Source organism: Chiloscyllium plagiosum, chromosome 20 (genome assembly GCF_004010195.1).
Source record: "Chiloscyllium plagiosum isolate BGI_BamShark_2017 chromosome 20, ASM401019v2, whole genome shotgun sequence".
Lineage (NCBI taxonomy): Eukaryota > Metazoa > Chordata > Chondrichthyes > Orectolobiformes > Hemiscylliidae > Chiloscyllium > Chiloscyllium plagiosum.
Genome location: NC_057729.1, coordinates 48,767,360 through 48,791,301, shown reverse-complemented (window position 1 = coordinate 48,791,301; position 23,942 = coordinate 48,767,360). Strand labels below are relative to the sequence as shown.

Here is a 23,942-nt window from a genome sequence, read left to right as displayed (position 1 = left end):
GGTGCCTATGGTCATCGTGACTAAGGTACAACTGAGACCAGCAGGACCTATATTTCAATTCCTGCCACAGATTGGCCCAGGAATAGAATGGACATCCACCAGACAACTAGATCAGGCTGGTCAAAGAAGACCTAGTAGAATACATTTTAAAGAGAACATTCAAGAGCTGGGCACCACCCGGGTTGGAGCGATGGACAGTCAGTTGTGGAGATTTGCTCCCCATTGTCCTGCTTGGGACCAAAGGAACTAAATCTAAGTAAATCTCAACTGATTCCCATAATCTTCAATTACACGATGAGATAGCTGTCCAGCACTTTTTAAGCAATGGGTTAATGGACATTTGAACAATTTACAGATGGCAGTCCCCATGGATGAGTAACAAAACACATCCATTGGCTCAAGATGCTGTGCACAGCTCCCCATTCCCCAAATGCATTGCTTCCCCATCCCAATGAGTCTAATGCAGTGTTTTTATCATTGTGATCTGTTGGTGGCTATTTCCATCTCATCCTTTTGTAGCATGTATTGGTGGCGAACTCATTTCATTGATCAGCTCCGTGTGCGGAGACAAGTGGATCCGCCTTCCAATCTGAAGGCTGAACGCCCTGGGGAATAATTCACTCCGCCTCCTGACTCAATGCACTGGTGAGCAACTCACCCCACCTACTGGCTCTCTGCTGCTTCGGCGATTAATGCAGTCTCTGCTCCAACTCCTGGCGCTACTCTCTGCCCCATGTCTTTATCCAACACTGTCCCTGGTGCAAGCCCACCCTGACAGGCAGCCGGGGCTCAGTCCTGTCTAACTCCGCCCAGTGGAACCGGGGTTCCCTCCCTCCTTCCTACTCACTACTTCTGCCTAACTCCTGTAAGTCTGTGGCGGTCGGTTCCTCTGCCGGGGTGGCTGCGAGTCGGGTCCTAGTGGAGAACTGTCACCCGTTGTCGTGTGCTGGAATTGAGGACTGCAGCCTGTTGCTTCCTCTGTTAAACCCAGTTCTGATTCCGCCTTAGCTCAGATCGTATCGGCAGTGGACCTCGAGAGGTAAGCGTGTTGGAGCTTTCATTTTACATAGAGAGAGAGAGAGAGAGAGAGAGTGTGTGTGTGTGTGTGAGAGAGAGAGAGAGACAGCTTAACATTTTAATTAAATGTAGTGTCTAAGTGTATCTGATGCAATGGGACAATAATTCTGAGCTTTAAAGCTAAGTAGTATGATCTCGCTTTTGTACAGAAAGTCTTTAGTAACTTGCTGTGTTTTTAAAAACGCTAAACAATTATATCAAACAATTTATGTGAAGTGTGATGTTAATCATGAGGGTTTCAGGTTTAATCATAAATCACAAATCATTAATTATTTCGTGTGACAGTTCGAATACCTCGTAAAATTCTTTCTACATTTCCATCTCTCTAGAGTGCTGATGTTTTACAACTTATTAGGAGAGCTCACTTACCTCACCCTGTGTACTGTTACATGTGTCAGGGCTATTCGGCCATGCAGGTCATCACATTGACCTCTGACTGTTTCACCTGTATAGATGGTGATTAGAAAGAGGTAACTCCTATATTCTTCACTTTAAACCAGGAACAGTGAGGTTTCAATTTTAAAGTCTTTCATGAGACGTTGGCATTGTTGGCACAGACAGCATTTAATGCCTATTTCTAATTGCCCTCAAACTGGCTTGCAAGGCCATTTCAGAGGACAGTTAAGTGTCAGCTACATTGCTGTGGCTCTGGAGTCATATGTAGGCCAGACTGGTTAAGGATTGGCATATTTTCTTCTGAAAACAGCATTATTTATGCCAGATGGATTTTTACAATAATCATCAGTGATTACAGGGTCATCATTAGGCTAGTTTTTTTTTTATTGAATTCAAGTTTCTCCATCTGCCATGATGAGATTCATATTTCATAAACATGTAGCCGATTACTAATTCAGTGTCATTACTATTACACCACCACACCCCTTCTTTGTTTCAGTTTGTAAAGATGGAACATCAAACATGGACCCCTTTGCTTTCGATGAGTTACTTTTGTGGTAAATTATGCACCTAACACGGAGCATAAAAATGTTTGTTTGAGTTTTAGCCAATTTAAGAGTCCCTTGTCCCACCACCTTCACTGGTATAAATGAATCTTTCCTGTAGTTTTTGTAAATGCTCATGTAAACATAGGTCTCCTATGAACACCTGGATTTCAATCTCTATAATGTCAAAGGCTGAATCTCAAAACAGCAGCCTGTTCTGCCAAAACTGTCAAGCAAGCCTACGTTTCGAAACTTGCAACAGCCTGAATTCTGTGCAGGAAATAGCTCATGCTCAATTGAAACTTTCAAAAGGGAATTAGATTTTTTTTTTATTCGAGCAGGAACAATATATAAGAGTTACAGGGAGCAGGAGAGAGATTGCACTCACTGAAATCTCACTTTGAAAGCTGGTACAGACCTGATTGGCCAAAAGGCCTCTTTTTGCGCTGTAGTAGTTTTGTGATTCTCACAGCACTTTGCAAGGCTCTGGGGAAGAGCAAAAAGATTGTGACAAATTGGCTGCTCTTTCAAAGAGGAGAAAGTGAGGACTGCAGATGATGGAGAGTCAGAGTCAAAAAGTGTGGCACTGGAAAAGCACATAAGGTTTCGGGCAAAAACCTTTCATCAGGAAGGAGGCTGTAAGCTGAGGGGGTGGTGAGATACATGGGAGGGGGGCGCGGCTGGGTGTTCTGATTTGACCACGTTTGCCCAGTTCCACGGACATCCACAAGTGATACAATCACAGATTGCCACAGTTTCAAACAAGGAGGTTTCGGCATTGTGATGTATTTCCACACCAAAATAAAGGGTTTTTAAAAAGAAAATAAACAAATTACAAACCTAAAGTCAGCTGTAATGAAACAGAGGGTATCACGTGATGCCCTTAGTCCCAAGGAGCTTCCAGCTGGCACGCAAACACTCCATGCTGGTACCCCCAGAGTCACCTTGGCACTTTACTAAAACTCGAGGTGGGGGTAATGGGACTGATCTCTTTTTTTTTCCCTGGCAATCTCACTTGTCCAGAAGTTGCCAGTAGCAGGAAGAGCTGACTGAGCCAGGACTTAGCAGCCAAACAAGGATCTGGGAGGATTGAAGAGCACAGTAGGAGGCCAGCCAGTTGAGACATCACACCTATGCAGGCTCTCTGAAAGGGGGCCACTCCTGATGAAGGGTTTACGCCAGAAACGTTGACTCTCCTGCTCCTCGGATGCTGCCTGAACTGCTGTGCTTTTCCAGCAACACCCTTTTATCTCTAATCTCCAGCATCTGCAGTCCTCATTTTCACTGACTTATTGAAACGGACTGTTGAGAGTGGAACCTGTTGAATTTGTGATACTGCCTGTTAATCTTAATGGCATTTTTAAGGTTAACTTTCAGATATGAGACGATGATTAACTTGTAGAGAATCTGACTCTGTGTGTGTGTGTGTGTGTGTGTGTGGATAGGTAGGAGTAGGCAGAGCTGGACAATCAAGGTGAGACAATGTTCCTTTGTAAACTTAATAGGGGAAAAACATCACTGTGAGAATAGTACAGGAAGAGTGAACACCAAAGTGAAGGGTAGACATACGTAAAGTGTCTGTTGGCTGCTGATGGACAATTTAACAATTAGTTCAGTTGATCTACTGGTCGAACAGGTCTTTACTGAATAAGAAACCTCAGTTGATCTGGTGTGGCCAGTCAGTACCTGATCAGAATTATTGACGTTTTGGCTGGAGTGATTGGATTGGTATGTAGAATGAGGACAATGGGGAGTGAGCTGCAGGGCTTTGTATTTAATCAAATCCTTCATGTTGAACAATTAATGAGCAAAGTTGCCGCAGGATTAGGACCTAATTTTAAAAAAAAATGTAATTTACTCTCTTCAGTTGCCTTCAGGGTATGCTTAATAAAGGCTTCTCTGAAAATGCTGTTAACTGGGGAGCCGATTGTCCAGCTGGCTTCCTCTTTGCTTTCTGATGCACTTGGTTATAGGAATGGACAAGTTAGTGATCCTGTCACTTCTGCGGCTGCTGACTGCTATTCTTTGTAAATTTGGACGGGGAGGGGAGGAGTCAGCAACACAGCTGCAGCCTTTCCTCACTGGAGTTTAGCTGAGTCAGAACGGATAGTAATCAAAAATCAGAAGTGGACTCAACATTATTTTGCTGAATGGAGTAATGAAGGGATTGGTAGAGGAACAGAGATCTCTAAGTGGTGTGTCATTGGGAAATAGCTCTCCAATCCCTTCCCCCTTGAAACTGGTCCAGGAGTTAAGGCCAGCCAGCATTCATCTTGTTTTGTTATGCTGATAGATTGATAAAGAGGTTTGTGTAGAGTAGGGTTCAGGTGGGCCAAATGGCCCATTTATGTTCTGTGCATTAGACTTACCCATGCTGAGGGGTGAGCTCTACAAACCCCAGCCAGAAATAAGTTTTCAATTGAGGAATTCGGTGAATTGATTCTCATTGTATGAACAGTGAACCTGTTCCTGAAGTCATGCTTTCGAAGTCTGTGATCTGCTCAGATCAATTCAATTGCGAGAATCCTCTTGCAAGGATGTCTGCCTTGAAGAAGTTTTCCTCCTCTCTCGACAAGAATCTCAGGGAGTCCCTCTCCCGCTGCAACTCACAGGTCATTTCCTCTGCCATGCTACTTTCTCCCTACCCCCACCCTCTTCTCACTTACCTCTCCACCCTTCAGGCTCTCTGCCTGTATTACTGATGAAGGGCTTTTGCCCAAAACGTCAATTTTACTGCTCCTCGGATGCTGCCTGAACTGCTGTGCTCTTCCAGCACCACTAATCCAGAATCTGGTTTCCAGCATCTGCAGTCATTGTTTTTACCTCAGATCGCTTCAATGTCCAGTTTTAGTATTGAGACATGAGTGAGGCCTTTAAGCACTGAAGAGAGTGCAGAGAAGGACAAGGCTGCTAGACAGGGTGGCTAAGAAGGTGCTAGGCACGGTTGCCTTCATTGGTCAGACCATTGAGTATAGGATTTGGGACAATATGTTACAGTTGAGCAAGACGGTGAGGCCTTTAAGCACTGAAGAGAGTGCAGAGAAGGACAACCAGGCTGCTAGACAGGGTGGCTAAGAAGGTGCTAGGCACGCTTGCCTTCATTGGTCAGACCATTGAGTATAGGATTTGGGACAATATGTTACAGTTGAGCAAGACGTTGGTGAGGCCATTTGTTTTGGAGTACTGTGTACACTACTGGTTGCCTTGCTATAGGAGTGATATTATTAAATTGGAGAGGATTTAAAAAAGGTATACCAGGATGTTGCCAGGACTGGAGGGATAAGTTATGAGGAGAAGCTAGGACTTTTTTCACAGGAGTGTCAGAGGTTGAGCGGTGACCTTTACAGAGTTTATAAAATCATGAGGGGCATAGATAACGTGAATATCAGAGGTATTTTCCCTAGGGTGGGGGAGTTCAAAACGAGGGAGCATAAGTTTGAGCTGAGAGGAGAAAGACCTAATAGGAAGGGCCAACTTTTTTTCAGAGGGTGGTTCATGTGTCGAATGAAGTGCCAGAGGAAGTGGTAGATGCAGGTACAGTTACAACATTTAAAAGACATTTGGATAGGTACACGAATAGGAAGGCTTTAGAGGGATATGATCCAAATACAGGCAAGTGGAACTAGTTTAGTCTGGGCAACTGGGTTGGCATAGACGAGTTGGACTGAAGGGTCTGTTTCTGTGATGTATGACTTTATTAGGTTTCTGCATTGTGGGGAAAAAAAGCTTTGCAGGAGTGCAGGAGGGCCTACAGTTCCCTCATGCCCCTTCAGTATGGACATTTTCAAAACTGATTGATTGATTTTAGCTTGTAAATATCCATCTTCTGATGAAACTAGGAAGCACTCTGCTTCATCACTGGCCTGTTCTGAGTTGGCAAGCCTCCATTGGGACAGCAGTTTGGGTGTTTTGATTGTTATTTGGGGTGGGAGCTTTAAAGATAGGTCAGGTAGTGTCTGTAGTGACCTCCCCTGCTATGAAACCATCAGGTGAGAGGGAGCTTAAACTTGGTTCTGATGCCCCCCCCCCCCCAAGTTTCAGTAGCTGGTGGCACTCCATATCTAGGCTCACTTAAGTTAAAAATCACACAACACCAGGTTATAGTCCAACAGGTTTAATTGGAAGCACGCTAGCTTTCAGAGCAACGCTCCTTCATCAGGTGGTTGTACTCAGTAAGAACGTTTGGTCAAAGGGCTACTGACCCAGCATGAACTAGAACGTTTAGAAGAGGAAACAAAATGAGGGAGGGGTGACAGTGTAAGAAATGACAACTTGAATGATTTCACTTTCAGTTCTAGGATGGTTTTTTTTTTAACTGCAAAAAGAAAATCTCTTAGCCACTTCACAACTAATGAGAGCCAACAGCTTTTGGGGGAGAAAAGTGTTTTAAAATTTAATGTTCACTGCAACACTGGAGGAAAAATGACTCATTGGTTTAACTGGCCATCAGTCAGTGAGAATGTTTCCAAGTATTTTAGAGGAAACAGGAATATGGGTCAGCTTTCCCAATTAGATAATGTTTTTGTAAGTCTCAGATGAAACAAAGACATGCATTACATCAACTGCCTGAGCTAAGGATTTGAGCATGTATTCACATCCATCAGCCTGTTCACAGTCTGGTGATCTGAAATGTTATAAAGGGGAAAAATAAATAAGGAGATCTGAGTGCTTAATTTTATATATCTGTAAGAATACAGAATTTACAGCATGGAATCAGACCATTTGGATAAATCTGTGTCAGCGTTATGTGCCACTTGACTTCATCACATCTTATCAGAATATCTTCTATTCCCTTTCCTCTTAAAGCCATTGATGCTATTTTGTAATCCTAGACATATTATTTTTCAGGATAACTACGGAGGCCACTCCATTTTATTTTCCTTCATTGAGAATTGCTGTGTCATGAAATGGTGGAATACACAGGCCCCCACTGGTGACTCTTTGTCTGAGTGAAGCAGCGTTACTCTGAGGGAAATCGGGCAGCTTGCAAACTTTCCAATGGAAAAGAAATTACAGAACTACCCTCCTCAAATAAGTTCATAATTTCTGCTGTCCTGGGAACAAGCCCCTTTACGCCAGTGCAAGGCTAAAGTGGGTGCAGCATAGAGAACAGTGAGCTACATGAGGAAATTTAGACTGTGAACCCTTCACTGATGTCCTTGTGTTTGGGGAGATTGAGTTCTTTTTTCTGATCTTGCTGGTGAATTCCCAGTATAAGTGACAGTGACTGCAATGGTCTCTTCCACGCTGTACTTGTTGACCAGATTGTATGCTGGAAAGATAATTTTTAGACAGGATGCTGAGAATATTTGTTTTCAATTATGTTGAATTTAAATATTAAATCTGAAGAAATGATAAAACAAAAACAAGCAGGTAAATATTATTCTGATGTATTTAGTGGTAAATCTACACGTTACTAATTCTTTCCCACTTTTTAATTCTTTATGACTTTGAGAGATGTGAAAAATCCTGTATAAAAGAACCTTGTAATTTCAGTTATGCTTAATTGAAACCAAAGCAAAATGCTCTGGATGGTAGATCGGAAATAAAAACAGAAAATGCTGGTGAACCTCGGGTCTGGGGAGAGGAATCGGGTTAAAGTTCTGAGTCCAATATGATTTTTTTTCTGAACCTTAAGTGCAGTGGTTGACTCTTCAGTTACAAGATCTTGGGTCACAGCTCCCTTCTTAGAAGTTTGTTTTTTTTAAATTTGGATTAAGGTGAATTTTTCAATTTTGGGAAAGGAATGTTTCATTTGTTTGATACCTAGTTCAACATTAACATTGCATCTCTAATAATGTAAGTTGGTGGAGCTTAAATCTTCTTGTACATTGCACATTTGTGGATCCTTTGTTTAAAACAAAAAGGGAACTGTTACAGCAGTTTTTCAATTTTAAAATCCATTTTAAAGCATATTCACAGCCTATCACATGTTAATAATTCATGGATGTGGCCATTGCTGGTTAGGTTAGCATTTATCCTTCCCTTGAGAAGGAGGTGAAGAGCATTCTTTTAGAAATGCAGAAATTCTTCTGACAGAGGTACAACCACAGAGATGTTAGGAAGAGAGTTAAAGGACTTTGACCCAGTGACACTGAAAGAATGGTGATATCATTCCAAACCAGCATGGTGTGTGGCCTGGAGGAGATGTTGTAGGTGATGGCTTTCCCAGTGTATCTGCTGCCCTTGCTCTTTCTCGATGGTCACAGTCATTGTTTGGAATGTGCTGTTGAATAAATCTTGGTAGGTTGCTGCAGTACGTCTGTTTATGGTACACACTGCTGCCACTGTGTGGAGATAGTAAAGGCAGTGCATGTTTTAAGGTGATAGATGGGGTGGTCAGTAAAATAGGCTGCTTTGTCTTGGATGATGTAAAGCTTCTTAAGCGAGGATTGTCCCTAGCCAAGTGGGGAGTATTCCAGCACACTTCTGTATTCTGTCCTGTGGATGGTATATAGGCTTTGGAGAGTCAGGAGGTGAGCTACTTGCTGCAGAACTCCTCACCGCTGACGTGCTGTTGTAGCATTAGTATTTACAGTGCTTGTCTGCCTTTGAGGATAGTCAGATCCTCTGTGGAGGATAGTCATTACTTGACATTTGTGTGGGGTGACTGTAACTTGCCGCATGAAAGCCAAGGCCTGAATGCTCTCAGGTTCTGGAGTAGAGTGGTGCTGGAAAAGCACAGCAGCTCAGGCAGCATCTGAGGAGCAGTAAAATCGACGTTTCGGGCAAAAGCCGTATTCCTGATGAATACTGCTTTACTGCTCCTCTGATGCTGCCTGAACTGCTGTGCTTTTCCAGCACCACTCTACTCCAGAATCTGGTTTCCAGCTTCTGCAGTCCTTGTTTTTACCCCAATGCTCTCAGGGCCTTGCTGTATGATTGTTTGGATTGCTTTTGTTTCTGAGGACACATGAATGGTGCTGAATGTTGTACAACAAATGTCTCAAATTCTGACTTTATTATGTTGGAAAGATAATTGATGAACCAAGATATTTGGGTCTGGGACAGTACCTTCAAGAATTTCTGCAGTGATGTCCTTAGACTGAGATATCCACCAGTCACAACTGTTTGTACGCGGCATGAATCTAATCAGTATTTTCCTCTGTTTCTGGAGGGCTCCTTGATGCATCTGATAGAACCCAAATGGAGTGTCAGTGAGCAGGTTACTATTGACTCTGTCATTTGACAGCACAGTTGATGACCCCTTCCATATTTTCCTAATTGTTTGATAGTAGACAGATGAGCTGGATTTATTCTGCTTTTTGTGTCCAAGTTGCCAGTTAGATGCCAGTGTACTGGGATAGTTTGGCTATGGTGTGGCTAATTCTGGAGCACATCTTCAGTTCTATTGCTGGAATGGTGTTTGAACCCAGAGCCTTTGCAGCATCGAATGCCTTCATGCTTTTTGTTGATATCACGTGGAGCTTGCAGGGAGAGACTTGAACTCATTTTAGATTGTTGCAATGCAGAGGGCTGGCAATAGCATGGGTTGAGTTCGCACAAAGTGAGGTTACCAAGGAGGACTATCCTTCTCAACCTCTTTCCTCACGTAAAGTGTGATGACCCTCAGATTAAACCAACATCAACCTCTCTCCCTTGCTCCCTCTCTCCCTCGCTTGCTCTCTTGCTTGGTCCCTCACTCCCTCCCTCTCTCGTTCTGTCCAATGAGAGAGCAGCCCCATGGTCTGTCGAACTATGGTCACTTTACTTTATCAATTTGACTGAAGGCTGGCATCAGTGATGCTGTGGATATTAGAAGGAAGTCAAGATGGATTGATACTTTTGGCTGAAGATAATTGCAAATATTTGATTTTGCTGACTCCTATGGTCTTTCTCCTGGTGTTGGTGATCGAAGCCACTAGTTTATAATTGTTTCTTTATATCCCCTGCCTTACATATTTCTAATTCCATTGTCAAGCTCTGGATGAATTGGAAATGCATTTATGTTGTCATCCAATGGGGACCCAAGCTGGCTGAGACTTGGTGCTGTCTAGAGTAGGGTTCCCTACTCACTCTCAGCAAAAGATATCTTTGGTCAAGTAATGGAGAATGTAGGGCATTTGTGAAATAGCACATCCACTAGGAGTTAATAGAAAATGAATAATGGTGAAAATTGATAAAAACAAAATCCAGCCTGGAGAGACATTATGGAGACTTTATCTCTCCAGATTGGATTGCTCGTGATCTGTAAGTCCCAGAGGTGGAAAAACACTTCTGTCTAAAGCGACTCGCATCTGCGTTTGCTTTTAGCACTTGTACCACTTACTGATCCGAGAAAAGAGCTTCAAATGATGGCTACCTAATGAGCTAAGTGACTTGAATAAGTTACATCATCTCGGATGATGTTAGTTGTAAAATTGCTGTTAATTATAATTACATCATGTTGCAGAATAGAAGCAGGCCATTCAGCCCAACAAATATGTTTTGCTGATTATCCACATCATTCCATCCCTCTCCATCCAGTCAGGTCAGCCCATCTATTTATATCTTTGTCTCTCGTGTATCTAGCCTCTCTTTACAGGTGCTTAGGCTGTTTGTTTCAGCTGTATTTGAGGTCATGAACTCCACATTCTAACCACACTGTGGGTAAAGAATATTTCTCTTGAATTCTGTACTAGCCTTAGTGGTGACTGTGTCCACATTTCTCTGACTTGCTGCCTTTATAACACTCCTTACACCAAGAGTTTTACAGCATCTTATTGAATATCTCTTTGTTTGATTTGATTCCCTTCAGTATGGGAACAGGCCATTTGGCCCAACAAGTCCACACCAACCCACACCCCCACCCTATATTTACCCCTAGCTAATGCACCTAACATTATATGGGAAATTTAGCATGGCCAATTCACCTAACCCACACATCTTTGGATTGTGGGAGGAAACCGGAGCACCCGGAGGAAACCCACGCAAACATGGGGAGAATGTGCAAACTCCATTCAGACACTCAGCTGAGGCAGGAATTGAACCCAGGCTCCTGGCGCTGTGAGGCCACAGTGCTGCCCATATGTAGCTGTTTTATAACATGTCTTTCGAGCACCTTGAGGCATTTCATTATGTAAAGGTGCCCTACAAATACATTGTTATTTATGGACCCCTAACTTTGGACTCCTTGTAATCAATCATGCAAAGGAAATTCAATTTTTTAAAAATCTAGTATTATTGATTTAGAAGATAAAGTGTCTGAATTATTTTCTTTGCTATGTTTTTCATCTTACAATTTAAATGAGGAAGGAAAAGTCATACCCATGTTATATCAATAACGGCGGCATGGTGGCTCAGTGGTTAGCACTATTGCCTCACAGTGCCAGGGACCTGGGTTTGATTCCAGCCTCAGGTGACTAGCTGGCTGTGTGGAGTTTGCACATTCTCCTGTGTCAGTGTGGCTTTCCTCCGGGTGCTCCGGTTTCTTCCCACGGTCCAAGATGTGCAGATTAGGTGGATTGGCCTTGCTAAATTGCCCATAGTGTGCTAGGTAGTTTGGTTAGCCTGGAAAATGCAGGGTTACAGAGGTAGGGGGAAGGCTCTGGGTGGGATGCTCTCTGAATGGTCAGTGTGGACTTGATGGGCTAAATTGCCGGCTTCCACACTGTGGGGATTCTATGTAATGTCATGATGTACAGGACATTTGTAAGTAACTGCCTCTAACCAACTATAGAATTGCCTGGACAATGTAGCTTACCAACTGCCTATTTGTATATTGAACTTTCATTTAGGGTTTTCAAACACAGCAGGAAGATAAAAGCCTACAATTGTGGATTGGCTTATATACTTTCTATTACATTTAATCTGTTTTTAAGTTGCATCCTTTAAAATTTAAATCTTGCTGTTTGATTTTGGTGATGCTTGAGGATCAGAAACAGCTATTTTAATTATTTTATTCACTCATCATTACACAATAGGTTTCAAGATGGCTTGAAACTAATTGTGTAACTAGAGAGGTTTGAACCATTGGCCTTATAAGGGAGATGGTGAAAGGGAGATTTGGTAGGCGTGCTCAAAATTTTTGAGGTTCTGACAGTAAATGGGAGAAATTGTTTCTTTTAAGAGAGTCAGAGGACAGAATTGAGTTAATTTGCAATGTACAAGAATAGAAAGAATACCAAATCTCAAGCTATACAGTAGTTCCATGCTGAAACCTTTTACTTTGTAAGAGCATCTTACAATTTCTCTGTTTTCAGGAAGGTTTTTCCCCCTGTTTCAATTCAGTTATTATAAGGAAGAATGAATGGTGGCATTTGTATAGAGCTTTTATACACACACAGACAAAGACAGCCTGCCACCTTTACACCCACGCAGACACTTAGCTGCAGAGACACAAGTGCAAACAGAGAGGCATAATAGTTGGATTATCTCCAAATATATATCCTCCTAGGCACAAATCATCCTAGAATTTTTTTCTGCCACCCCCATCACCCACTTCCCACATTCAGCTTTTATTCTATCATACTTGCAGTATACAGCTTCCTGTGCAGTGATGTTAAGTGATGAGAAAAAGACATGTTGACCAGGGCTAGGGAGAGAAATTGTGAGCTCTTGTCCTCCTCCTGTTTCTTGGCTCCTTATTGACCAACTCTCCCGATCACATTTTAACTTACAGTTGTCAATTTCTTTGTATGTATGTGCTATAGATTTAAAGTTAATTGAAGAGAATGATTTTGGAGGAATTTGTTGAATTCTTCTAATTCGTTTTGAACATCTTTAACTCTCCTTCACATTCTTCAGTTGTCAGAATTGAGAATTATGGTCACAGGTTGAGCTGTTTACAAAAATCTTGATTTTTGTACTCCATGCCACTATTTATAAAGCCTATCAAAAGCTCTTTCAGTGTGATATATTTTACAACCACAGCTTTGTCAGATAGTTACATACAATTTGATCATTCGTTTTAATACAACCATCTCTGCTCCTATGAACCTGGTCCTATTGAATATTCAGGCAGCAACAACATCCAAAAGACAAACCTAGACAGGGGACGAAACGTTTGCAACAAAAACTTCCAGCTCGGCAAACAGAACCACAGCGACAAACCTAACAACCAGCACTACCAATGGTATTCCCAAGTATAAATAAAAATATCTTGCTATAAGAGGGACCTATGCTGTTGTTGCATGTTTCCTGATGCTGTTTCAAGTTTTAACATGAAAAACCTTCCAGTAAATTAGCACCAAATCATTCACCTGCAGTAATGTACTACTTTTATTCACACCACTGGACTTTGATATCAGGAAAAATACATTTTGCAACTGACTGGTGAATATTTTCTTTTTAAATTAAAACTAGCCATACTTACAAATGTAGAAAATAATAATAGGAGAGCAAAATACTGCAGATGCAGGAAACCGGGCATAATGTTATGTTTTTATTCAGGGCCATTTTTCTTTCCTTTTTTATTCTAAGTCATTTATTAGATGATGCAGTCACATTTGCCTTCAGTATTTGTGTTGTTGTCTCAGATATTTGGACTCTCTCAGAATCAAAGTTAGAAGAATTCAACAAATATCTTCAATAATCATCCCTCTTCATTAAATTGAAATCTATAGCCCACAAGGAAAGCATTACATTCTGCGACAGTATATAGTTTGTGCCAATTTTAAACTATCATAAGTTCAAAAACAATTTTTGTTTCTAAAGTAACTGACATGCACTTCTACACAGACCCTTACCATAAACACAGGCGAGTAAGATCAAACAGAAGATGGCCTTCTGTTACATATGTACAAATCCGCAAGCTATTAGTTGGGCAGTTACCACTCTATCTCAGATATCAATCTTTTATTTAAATTTAACAATTGTCAGTGTGGGCGGCACGGTGGCACAGTGGTTAGCACTGCTGCCTCACAGTGCCAGAGACCCGGGTTCAGTTCCCGCCTCAGGCGACTGACTGTGTGGAGTTTGCACGTTCTCCCCGTGTCTGCGTGGGTTTCCTCCGGGTGCTCCGGTTTCCTCCTACAGTCCAAAGATGTGCAGGTCAGGAGAATTGGCCATGCTAAATTGCCCGTAGTGTTAGGTAAGGGGTAAATGTAGGGGTATGGGTGGGTTGCGCTTCGGCAGGTCGGTGTGAACTTGTTGGGCCGAAGGGCCTGTTTCCACACTGTAATGTAATGTAATCTAATCTAATCACTAAAATAATGCCAGATCAGCCAGATCATAGTTCCTGAGCATATGCAGCTTTAAGCTAGAGATTCCACATTCATTTGAAACTAGATGCTTACCTCAGATTAAGTCTTCTGAGCTTCCAGTTAGATGAATGTTCCTTTTGTTGACAGGTTTCTCCCTCTCGCGCTTGCTCTCTCCCTTGTCCACTCGCCCTCTCATCCTCCCCCTCTCTGATTTGATTGGAAAGGCTTTTCTCTGGTTTCTCTGATGCTTGAATGTTCCTAAGCCCTGGTTTGTGGCCTCACGAGGATATTGTGTGCTGGTGTTCCCTAGTGGATCTGTATTTCTGTGGGAGTGAGCACCGCTCAGGAAAAATTATATCCCTCCAGAATGCATCATTGCTGTCCAAAGCCAAAGGCCACCAAGAATTGGGCTCTCCCTTCAGGACAATTGGATCTTGATTGTTGGAACTTTGTCTTGGAGCCGAGTGCTCACCAGCCATTTGTTAGCAACCTCCTTTGAATCCACTGGGACAAGGGTAGTGTTACATTAGCCTGGGGCTCCCTGAAGCACAAGCTTCAGGAACAAATGCCATATGCAGACCCTACCTCTGGGCCCTGATGTTGACCCACAATCCTGCCCCAAAACCTTCATGATTGGGGCATCATGACTAGTTACTCTTGACCCACCTTGCCACCATGAAATCTTCCGGGAAGGTTAAGGATAAAAGCCCAGACAAACAGGGCCAAAAAGATAGAGTGTGGACATGCTCTGGAAAACATCTCTCGATCTAATGACCAAGATCACTTCCATAAAATCACATCAGATCTAGAGTAAAGGGGACAGCTCATGTTCTGATGTAACCATTCTCCGTTTAGTCATGGTGGTGATTGTACTGCTGTTTAGGGCCAAAAGATTGAAAAATATTTTAATGTGTTCGCTTGTGTTGACTGTCAGGAAGCACCTGCACATCACTGAAGCCGAACAAGTTTGACGAAAATGAATGCAAAACTGCTGTGATTTGACGTTTAGCTTTTTTGTAATCTTAACATCCATGATATTTCTTTGCAACTTTACACACGTTTTCTGATGATCTGAAAGTAAGGTTTGCAGTTGCGACATTATCAGGACCCTAACTTCCTATCTGCTGTCTTTCTATTGGAAACTCAAGCCTGGTGAAATGTACACAGAGGAAATAGCTTGTCAGTTTCTAATCTCTGGTGTTTCTGAACAGGAAGTGTTAAAGGTAAAATGGAGTGTTGACTGCACTACTGATTATAGAGCTGCATTGAGCGGACCAGTATTGAAACAAAGAATATTCTCCCAGCTGAACTTAGCAGGTAAATAAACCAAGCCGAGTTCTGTTGGTTGTTTCATATTTGTGTTGTATCTTTGAAAAAGTAAATTTTCTTCTGTCTGTTTTGCCATGTGCTAGTTGAGGATCAGCTATGACACTTGCACTACCTGATATTGCATTCAACCAGCTTTCAAATAAAAAAAAATTGAAACTAGTGGTGCAAAGGATACATTTTGGAGAAATTAACATAGTTAATTTTAGAAGGAAGATGGCTATTGGGCGATTTAGTAGGTTCAGAATAGTAATTCAGAATTTTGAGTGGGGTGGGGTGCTGTTGGAATAAATAAAGAGAAACTGTTTCAGCTGTAAAAGATTTGAGAGGATATTGGCAGGGCTAGAGGGTTTGTGCTGTAGGGAGAAGCTGAATAGGCTGGGGCTGTTTTCCCTGGAGTGTCATAGGCTGCGAAGTGACCTTATAGAGGCTTATAAAATCATGAGGGGCATGGATAGGATAAATAGACAAGGTGTTTTCCCCCAGAATGTGGGGAGTTCAGAACTAGAGGGCATAGGTTTCAGGTGAGAGGAGAAGGATTTAAGGGGCAACTTTTTCATGCAGAGGGTGCTGCGTGTATGGAACGAGCTGCCAGAGGAAGTGGTGGAGGCTGGTACAATTACAACATTTAAAAGGCACCTGGATGGGTATGTGAATAGGAAAGGTTTAGAGGGATATAGGCCAAATGCTGGCAATTGGGACTAGATTCGGTTGGAATATCTGGTCAGCGTGGACGGGTTGGACCGAAGGGATCTGATTCAATGTGGCACAGCTCTATGGTAGGAGGTTGCAAGGGGATCATAGCTGGGAACTAAATATCCAAGAACAACCTCTTATCTAAAGGCAGTTGGATGGGAGTGTGTTTGTCTTGTTAGTAAGAAATTAAATTAAATTGATCGCAAGAAGCAATATAGGGTCAGAAGGTGTGAGTAGAGTTGAGGAACCACAAATGGAAAGGACTCTGAGTGTTATGTACAGGCCTCAGAGCAGTAGTCAGGATGTAGGGAAGAGAGTGTGGTGCTGGAAAAGCACAGCAGGTCAGGCAGTATCTCAGGAGCAGGAGAATCGACTTTTCAGGCATAAACCCTTCATCATCCTAATGATGAGCTTATGCCCTAAAAGTCGACTCTCCTGTTCTTCAGATGCTGCCTGACCTGCTGTGCTTTTCCAGGATCACACTCTTGACTCTGATCTCCAGCATCTGCCGACTTCACTTTCTCCAGGATGTAGGGCAGGAGATAGAAAAGGCATCTACGAAAAACACTATTACAATAAGCAAGGGGACTTCAATATGCAGGTGGACTGGACAAATCAGATTGGTAGTGGATCCAAAGAAAAGGAATTTGTGGGATGTCTACCTTTTTTTTTTGGAGTGGTTTGTAGTACAGCCCACTTGGGAACAGGCAATTCTGGATTTGGTGACATGTAATGATGAGATTAGATTCCCAACATTGTGGAAACAAGCCCTTCGGCCCAACAAGTCCACACCGACCCTCTGAAGAGTGACCCGCCCAGACCAATTTCCATCTGACTAATGCACCTAACACTATGGGCAATTTAGCATGGGGCCAATTCACTTGACTTTAGACTGTGGGAGGAAACTGGAGCACCTGGAGACACCGGGAGAATGTGCAAACTCCACACAGATAAATGCCTTAGGCTGGAATTTAACCTGGGACCATGGTGCTGTGAGGCAGTAGTGCTAACTGCTGTGCCGCCCCAAAGAGAGACACTTGATTGGTGAAGGAACCCCCAGGGGACAGTGAGTGTAACATCATGATAGCATTCACCCTGCAGTTTGAGAGGGAGAAGCTGGAATTAGATGTAATGGTATTACAATTGAGTAAAGATAACTGCTAAGACATGAGTGAGGAGCAGACCAGAGTTGATTGGAAGGGGAGCCTAGCAGGGAAGACAGAGGAGCTGCAATAGCAGGGGTTTCTGAGGGTTAGTTGGGAGACACAGCAGAAATTTATCCCAAGGAAGAGGAAACATATTAAGGGAAGGACACGTCAAACATGGCTCCTGATGGAAGTCAGGGACAGCAGAAAAGCAAAAGAAAAGGCACACAATCTAGTGAAGCTTAGTGCTGAAAATGTGTTGCTGGAAAAGCGCAGCAGGTCAGGCAGCATCCAGGGAACAGGAGAATCGATGTTTCGGGCATAACCCCTTCTTCAGGAATTCCTGAAGAAGGGCTTATGCCCGAAACGTTGATTCTCCTGTTCCCTGGATGCTGCCTGACCTGCTGCGCTTTTCCAGCAACACATTTTCAGCTCTGACTCCAGCATCTGCAGACCTCACTTTCTCCTCCTAGTGAAGATTAGTGGCAAGCCAGAGGATTGGAAAGCCTTTAAAAGCCAGCAGAGGATAACTTAAAAAAGATTTAAGGGAGGAGGTGTGTTGCAATATGAGTGTAAGCTAGCTAGTGATGTAAAATAATATTGCAAGAGTTTTTTTTAATCACAAAGAGAGAGGGGCAGGATTGGACATTGGAGGACTGGAAAATGAAGCTGGTGAAGTAGTAATGGGGAACAAGGAAATGGCAAAGGAACCTAATAGTTACTTTGCATAGAAAGACACCAGCCGCACGACAGAACTTCGAGAGTCGGGGGGGCAGAGGTCAGTGTAGTGGCCATCACTAAGGGGACGGTACTGGGGAAGCTGAATGGTCTGAAGGTGGATAAATCACCCAGATCAGATGGACAACAGCTATTCCCTTCCTTGCCCACCTTCCCCCCCCACCCCCAAATACTCAAGTGTTCTGAAGGAAATAGCTGACGAGATTGTAGAGGCATTGATGGTGATCTTTCAGAGATCACTGGAGTTAGGGAGGGTCCCCGTGAACTGGAAAATGGCTAAAGTAAAAAGGGAGGGAAGCATAAGACAGGTGACTTTGGTCATTGGTTAGATTTTACAGTCCATTATTAAGGATTAGATTGCGGAATGCATTTGGAAATGCTTGGTAAGATAAGGCTATATCAGTGTGACCACAGTTATTCATGTCATATGTTAGTAATCTGGACAGAGGAACTGAGGGCATTGCTGCTATGTTAGCAGCTCATACAAAGATAAGTGGAGGGACAGGTAGTTTTGAGGAAGTGGGGAGGCTGCTGAAGGACTTGGAAAGGCTAGGACAGTGGGCAAAGAAGTGGCAGTGGAATACATTGTGGGAAAGTGTGAGGTTGTGCATTTTGGTTGGAAGAACAGAAGCATAAACTATTTTCTAAATGACGAAGGACTTTAGAAATCTGAAGCTCAAAGGGACCTAGGGGTCCCAGTTTAGAATTCTTTGAAGGTTAACAGAGTCACACAGCATGGAAACTGACCCTTTGGCCCAACCAGTCCATGCCAACCATAATCCCAAGCTAAACAAGTTCCACCTGCCTGTGCTTGGCCCATATAGCTCCAAATATTTCTTATTAATGGACTTACCTAAATATCTTTTAAATGTTTTAACTGTACCCACATCCACCACTTCCTCTGGAAGTTCATTCCACGCCCGAACCACCCTCTGTGTAAAAAAAAAAGGAAGTTGCCTCTCATGTTATAGAGTTATAGAGATGTACAGCATGGAAACAGACCTTTGGTCCAACCTGTCCGTGCCGACCAGATATCCCAACCCAATCTAGTCCCAACTGCCAGCATCCGCCCATATCCCTCCAAACCCTTCCTATTCATATACCCATCCAGATGCCTTTTAAATGTTGCAATCTTGCTAGCCTCCAGCACTTCCTCTGGCAGCTCATTCCATACACGTACCACCCTCTGCATGAAGAAGCTACCCCTTTTTATATCTTTCCCCTCTCACCTATGTCCTCTAGTTCTGGACTCCCACAACCAGGGAAGAAAGACTCTGTCCAGTTAACCTATCCATGCCCCTCATGATTTTATAAACCTCTGTAAGGTCACCCCTTAGCCTCTGACGCTCCAGGAAAAACAACGTCTTTTATAAATCTTTCTCCTCTCATTTAAACACATGCCCCCTAGTCTTGAAATCCCGCAGGGAAAAGATACTTGGCATTCTCTGTTATATATACCCCACATAATTTTATACACCTCTATAAAGTCACCCTTCAACCTCCTGCACTTCAACGAAAAATGTCACATCCTAACCACCCTCTGCCTATAACTCAAACCCTCTAGTGTCAGCAACATCCTGGTCAAACTTCTCTGAACCATCTCCAGCTTAATAATAGACCTCCAATCATAGAGTGATTAGAACTGGACACTCCAAAAGAGGCCTCACCAAATCCTATACAACCTCAACATAACATCCCAACTGCTATACTCAGTGGTCTGAGCAATTAAGGCAGGTGTGCTAATGTACAGGTTCATTTGGCAGTTTGGAAGGCAAATGCAATGTTAGCTTTCATTTCAAGAGGGCGAGAATGCACGAGCCAGAAATGTACTGCTGAGGCTCTGGTCAGACTGCATTTGGAATGTTGTAAGCAGTTTTGGGCCCCATATCTCAGGAACGATGCGCTGGAGTTGGAGCGGGTCCAGAAGAGATTGGGAAGAATGATCCCAGGGATGAAGGGCTTGTCATATGAGGAGCAGTTGAGGACTCTGGGTCTGTACTCGATTAAAGCTTAGAAGATAAAGGGGAGTATGAAGCTCGCAGGACACTGAAAGGCCTGGATACAGTGGACGAGGAGAAGATGTTTCCACTAGAAGGAGAAACGAGAACTCCTGGGGACAGCCTCAGAGTGAGTGGATGGTCCTTTAGAACTAAGATGAAGAGGAATTTCTTCAGCTAGAGGGTGGTGTCTCTGTGGAACTCATTGCCTCAAATCATTGAGTGTCTTTAAGGCAGAGATACGTAGGTTCTTGATTAGTGAGGGGTTCAAGGGAGAAGGCAGAAGAATAGGGTTGAGAAACATATCAGCCAAGATCAAATGATGGGCCGAATGGCCAAATTCTGCTCCTCTGTTATCCTGTCTCATGGTCGGCGGAAAATACAAATTTAGGTAATTGCAAAAGAACTGGATTGCAGAGGAGAATTTCTTGTTTGCATTGAGTAATGGTGATTTGAAATGAGTTGCCTGAAAGGTTGTTAGATGCAGACTCAACAGTAAATTTCACAAGGAAAGTGGATAAATGAATAAGTCAGCACTGAGTGCTGTTTGGGAGTGAGACTAACTGAATAGCTGACTTGCTCTGTGAATGGAGCTGAATTGGCCGCTTTTTGGACTATCAATGAATTCATCTAAGTCAATATGTGAACGGTTATGTTTATTTTAACTAGATGTTGTTAAGTTAAATTTTTGTGTTAATTAAGGTGCGTGGAGTAATAATTCGGCAGCAAGATGAGTTTTCCTGGACTGTCAGTGCTAAGTATTTTGGTACCTCCCAGATAAACCTACACTAACCTGGACCAGTTCGATAATTCTGCAGCTCCTGCCTATTCAGCTTCTCCCTACAGGAGAAGCCCATCATTAGGATGATGAAGGGTTTATGCCTGAAAAGTCGATTCTCCTGCACCTGATGTTGTGTGATCTTTAACTTTGTCCACCCCAGTCCATCACCAGCACTGCCACATCATGAGTAACATTTATACCCATGGGTCAGGTGACTGAAGGCTAAGTTCCCCAAACAGGATTTGAGGTTATAATTTGGATGCTACAACAACAATTTACATTTGTGTGGTATCTTTTGAATGGTAAATGATTCCTACCACTTCACTGTGTTATTGAACAAATGTGGGCACAACACTCTATCAAGCATCAATAGATCAAGTGACTAAAAGCTTAAAGAGGTAGATTTTCAGGAGCAGAGGGACATGGAGAGATTTGAAGTGGGAATTTCAGAGCTTATGGACTTGGTAGCTGAAGAGACACAGTGGAAAATGGGAGTGTGCAAGACGAGATCTGAAATCGAGGGACTGATGGACTGGAGGTGTTGAAAGATGGGGAGAGATACAGACAGAAGGATGAGAATTTTAAATTTCTGGCATATTTGGAATTGGAGCCAATATAGCTTAATGTATTACTGAGGGCATGATGCAATATTAGAGGTGACATTTTTAAAACCTTTTCCTTTTTGGACTTTAAAAACCCTCTGATATTTCAAAGAGGCGGAGAAGGTTCTTGTGATTTTAGCCAACTTCCTTATCCCAACGATCGCTGGGTGGGTACAGCAGAAACAGTCTTTTAGCTGATTATTCTGTGAGATATTACTAATGCAAAATGATTGTATTTACCAACACACCAGTCACTGTGCTGTTACAGTAATTCAATGCAAATGCTTTGAGACATTCCAATGGTATGATAAGACCATTAACCCATAAGAAATAGGAACAGGAGGAGGCCACTTGGCCTCTTGAGACTGCTCCACCATTCAGTCGAACCATGGCTGATCCGACATTCCCCAAGTCCACTTTCCTGCCTTTTCCCTGTCACCCTTGATTTCCCCTACTGATCAAGAATCTATCTCAGTTTTTTAAACTTACTCGAGGGTTTGAGCTGTCGTATAAATGCAAGAAATTCTATTGTTCCTATAGCAGCTCTTCTTTTTCATTCAACTACGTTTCTGTAAGTAACCCTGTCAGTTTAATAACAGTCTGGTGTTCAATTTTGGTTAAGTTAGTGCTGCAGGCTCGATGCCCCTGGGCATTAGTTCCAGACAGATTATTGAAGCTCTGAAGCAACAGATGACTTTCACTCTGTTAACCTGGCTGGAGTTGAACTCTGGTGAGATGCTGTAAGGCATCTTACTTATCTAATGAAATATTGATTAGCAATTGGGTATTCTTAAAACGTTACCTGCTTGTGAGTGCAAATGGTTTCTTTTCTCACAAGAAGCATGAACTAGATATGCTTTTAGAAATTCAAATATTAACTCAATTAATTTGTCCTTTCTAAAACAAACATCTTCACTGGAGAGCTACGTTTCTGCCAAGTAGTCAGCTCATCAAAATTGCCAGCTGGGGTTGTGCACAGTACTACGAATAGTGGAGTTGTGGTAAGGCTCAGAGATGCAGGTTCAAATCCCACCACAGCAATTGAAGAAATTTTTAATTTTTACTTGCAATTCTGGGACCAAAAGCTGGAGAACTTGGTATTGCTAATGAGAAAGTGATCTCACAAAAAAACAGATGGGATCAAACTGGCGTATTAAGCTGTGAATGGTAGAGGCTGATTAAACAACTAGTGAGAAGAGATGGCTGTACGTTGTTCAATGGTGCAGTACATCAGTGCAAAGTCAAGGCTTGTTTCAGCTGTAAACACCTTCCACTTTGGGTAAAGGTTGCCATCTAGTAAGTCAATCAATTCACTCTAGGTGCTATCAACAAAATTGTGAACAGCACAGACTCTGGACTCTGACAACCCTGTCAGTAGGCGATATTGTTATGTAATCTGCCTGTTCAGAGGTACTGTGACACTTCTCTGGACCATGTAGGACTTGAATCTTGGTCTCCTGGCCCAGAGTTAAGGATGCTACCACGACACCTCAAGTGACCTACCATGTCAGAGGTATTAAAGATTTGTAGATATTTCCACAACCCGGCTTCTCATACTCTGGATTGGGTGGGACTTGAGCCTGACCCTTCTGGTCCAGAGGTATGGATAATGCCACTGTGCCACAAGCACCCTCTCCCTGTCAACAGTAGACTTGAATTAGCTGTCTGTCCAGCCAAACTCCTTCAGTGTAATGACAGTTACTCCACAAAGTGGAAAGTTAGCCAAATATATCCTAGCCATAAAGACCAAGACAGTTTAATCCAGCCAGTTATTGCTCCATCAGTTTACTCTTAGTCATCAGTAAGTGGCTGAAGTTGTCATTGACAGTGTTATCAAGTAACACCCATTCAGCAATAATCAGCTTATCAGTGCACAATTTGTCTTCCACTTAGGCCACTTGGCTTCAGGCCTCCTTATAGCTTTTGTGTAAATGACAGCGAAAAGCTGAATTCCAGAGGTGAAGTGAGAGTGACAACTTTTGACTTCAGGATAGTGTTTGTCCTAGTGTGACATCAAGGAATTCTGGAAAAATTTGAATTGAATAGAATTCAAGGAAAATACTGTTGCGGATTGCAGTCATGCCAGGTTAAAAAATGAAGAGAATTGTGGTTGTTAGAAACCCAAAATTCTCACTCCCGGGACTATAGGAGTTCCTTGGGGGCATCGTCAAAGGGACAACCATCTTCAGCTGCTTCATCAATGGCCTTCTCACCATTACAAATGGGAATGCTAGTTGATGATTGCATAGTTGAAAATGTGTTACTGGAAAAGCGCAGCAGGTCAGGCAGCATCCAGGGAACAGGAGAATCGACGTTTCGGGCATAAGCCCTTCTTCAGGAATGAGGAAAGTTTGTCCAGCAGGCTAAGATAAAAGGTAGGGAGGAGGGACTTGGGGGAGGGGCGTCGGAAATGTGATAGGTGGAAAGAGGTCAAGGTGAGGGTGATAGGTCAGACGGGAGTGGGGGCGGAGAGGTCGGGAAGAAGATTGCAGGTTAGGAAGGCGGTGCTGAGTTCGA

The 23,942-nt window shown here is 42.9% G+C and overlaps 1 protein-coding gene across 2 annotated transcripts in view; it reads left to right on the top strand.

The window, feature by feature from the left end:
- Nucleotides 1–597: 597 nt before the first annotated feature.
- LOC122560245 (protein phosphatase 1 regulatory inhibitor subunit 16B-like) overlaps nucleotides 598–23,942 on the top strand; it is a 192,958-nt gene continuing 169,613 nt past the window's right edge. The window contains exons 1-2 of one of the 2 annotated variants that reach the window (XM_043710732.1): nucleotides 12,806–13,071; nucleotides 15,352–15,457. The gene's annotated coding sequence lies outside the window, so the exon portion shown is untranslated. Of the gene's footprint in view, nucleotides 1,040–12,805; nucleotides 13,072–15,351; nucleotides 15,458–23,942 lie in introns of those variants that run through there. The other variant, XM_043710731.1, reaches the window with a different exon arrangement.